This window comes from Schistocerca piceifrons, chromosome 5, assembly GCF_021461385.2.
Source record: "Schistocerca piceifrons isolate TAMUIC-IGC-003096 chromosome 5, iqSchPice1.1, whole genome shotgun sequence".
NCBI classification, from domain to species: Eukaryota; Metazoa; Arthropoda; class Insecta; order Orthoptera; family Acrididae; genus Schistocerca; species Schistocerca piceifrons.
The window spans coordinates 601653087-601655781 of record NC_060142.1 but is presented as its reverse complement, the minus strand read 5'-3'; the positions used below and the strand labels follow the sequence as shown (position 1 = coordinate 601655781).

The window sequence follows — 2695 nt, the reverse complement described above, 5'->3', positions numbered from 1 at the left end:
CGTGTGATCATTGCTTGTACAGCCCTCTCGCAGTGTCCGGAGCAAGTATGGTGGGTCTGACACACCGGTGTCAATGTGTTCTTTTTTCCATTTCCAGGAGTGTATATGTGATGATATTTAATGACAAGCCAGGGGTGGAAAGAAAAATAGGAACTATTTTGTGAGTTCAAATTTAAGAGGCAGTACGGTGTTTACGGAGGTGGTACATTATGGAGTGTGTGTGCGTGTGTGAGTGAGTGTGTGTGTGTGTGTGTGTGTGTGTGTGTGTGTGTGTTGGGTTGGGTTGATTTGGGGAACGAGACCAAACAGTGAGGTCATCGGTCTCTTCGGATTAGGGAACGAAGTCGGCCGGGCCCTTTCAAAGGAACCATCCTGCCATTTGCCTGAAGCGATTTAGGGAAATTACGGTAAACTTAAATCAGGATGGCCGGACGGATTGAACCGTCGTCGTCCCGAATGCGAGTCCAGTGTGCTAACCACCGCGCCACCTCGCTCGGTGTGTGTGTGTGTGTGTGTGTGTGTGTGTGTGTGTGTGTATAGTTCAGGGGAAAATATCTTTGCATGATTTTATGTGAACTATGGATGAAGGGCAACAGGCCGATTCCACATTTCTAGATTTCCGAAAATAATTCTAAACGGTACCCCTCTGCAGACTATTAACAGTCTGCGGGGAGTGAACGCGCGGTTTGAGGCGTCATGTCACGGACTGCGCGGCCCCTCCCGCCGGAGGTTCGAGTCCTCCATCGGTCATGGGTGTGTGTGTTGTTCTTAGTATAAGTTAGTTTAAGTTGTGTGTAAGTCTAGGGACCGATGACGTCAGCAATTTCATCCCTTAGGAATTCACACACATTTGAATATTTTTGAGCTATTAACGGAGGAAGGTACGTGCGTACGAATAGCCTCCCAGATGTGAGGCCGGTGTCAGGAGTTCTTAAGTGATAGAACCCAAATTGTTGTCCTCGACGACGGGTATTCATCGGAGACAGGGGTAAAATCAGGACTGTCCCATGGCAGTGTGACAGGACCGTTGCTATTTTCTGTATACATAAATGATCTGACGGACAGAGTGTGCAGCAATCTTCAGTTGTTCGTCGATGATGCGGTGGCGAACAGTAAGGTGTCAAAGATAAGTGATAGTAGGTTGATATGAGATGACCCAGACAAAATTTCTGGTTGGTGTGATGGATGACAGCTGGCTCTTAATTTAGAAAAATGTAAGTTAATGCGGATGAGTAGGAAAAACAAACCCATAATGCTCGGATACAACATTAGTAGCGTCCTGCTTGACAGTCACGTCCTTTAAATATCTAGGCGTAACGTTGCGAAGTCTGTTGAAATGGAACGACCATTTGAGACTTGTAGAAGAGAAGGTGAATGGTCGACTTCAGTTTATTGGGAGAATTTTAGGAAAGTGTGGTTCTTAATCGAAACCCTGAGCTGCCAAGAGGTGTTGTTTATATACCTGGATGGGTACAGTTGAAAATGTGTGCCTCGACCGGGACTCGAACCGGGGATCTCCTGCTTACATGGCAGACGCTCTATCCATCTGAGCCACCGAGGACACAGATTATAGTGCGACTGCAGCGACTTAACATTTGCACACTTCCCGTGAGACGCATATTCCCAACTGTCCACAACTTACATTCTTAATGTTCTTAAAGGACAGTTGGGGATGTGGGTCTCACGGGAAGCGTGCAAAGGATAAGTCCCTGCAGTTGCGCTATCCTCTGTGCCCTCGGTGGCTCAGATGGATAGAGCGTCTGCCATGTAAGCAGGTGATCCCGAGTTCGATTCCCGGTCGAGGCACACATTTTCAGCTGTCCCCGTCGAGGTATATAAACACCTGTTGGCAGTTCAGGGTTTCGATTAATTATCATTTCTTTCTAGAGAAGCTGCTTGGTCATCATTGGTATCTGTTCTTTCGGAACAGTTACTATCTTCATAAATTGTGGTTCGTCTGTAAAGGAGACTGCATATAGGACGCTAGTGCCACCTATTCTTGAATACTGCTCGAGTGTCTGGGATCTGCACTAGGTCGGATCTAAAGAAGACATCGAAGCAATTCATAGGCGAGCTATGTTACTGGTACGTTCGCCCAGCATACAAGTGTTACAGATAATCTTTGGAAGTTAAAGTGGGAATTCCTGGAGAGAAGAAGAAATCCATTTCGAAGAACATTACTGATGAAGTTTAGAGAAGTGGCATTTGAAGCTGATTGCAGAACTACCCTACTGCCGCCCAAATACATTTCACGTAGGGTCCACGAAGATAGGAAACTAGAAATTAGGGCTCATACGGAGGCCTATAAGCAGTCGTTCCTCCCTCGCTCTAGCCGCGAGTGGAACAGGAAGGGAGACGACTAGTTATGGTGCCGGGTACCCTCCATCAAATGTTTTTTGTGTTTATAACTGTTCGGGTTTTTGTTCCTATTCCAATGCCTTTACGATACACTCCATTTGTAATATTCAACCACACATTTCTGTATCTTTCAATGTAAAGCTAATGACTTTTCTGTTTATTAATAATTTTACGTTCAGTAAATCATGTGCTCTTTCAGTCTTCTACCATTGATTTCTATTGCATTTTTGGTTAAACTTATAGGTTGAGTGTCCAGCATATATGTTTCTCCTTGCTTACTCTTGATTTTCTATCTGACTGTTGCTGTGGTGGTTAATGAAATCGCCAGCAGCATACT

General features: G+C 45.3%; 1 non-coding gene across 1 annotated transcript; it reads left to right on the top strand.

Moving 5' to 3' along the window:
* Nucleotides 1-1731: 1731 nt before the first annotated feature.
* On the top strand, nucleotides 1732-1806 carry Trnat-ugu. Its single transcript has one exon. It is a non-coding gene; the product is annotated as a tRNA-Thr (tRNA).
* The last annotated feature ends 889 nt before the right edge of the window (nucleotides 1807-2695 follow it).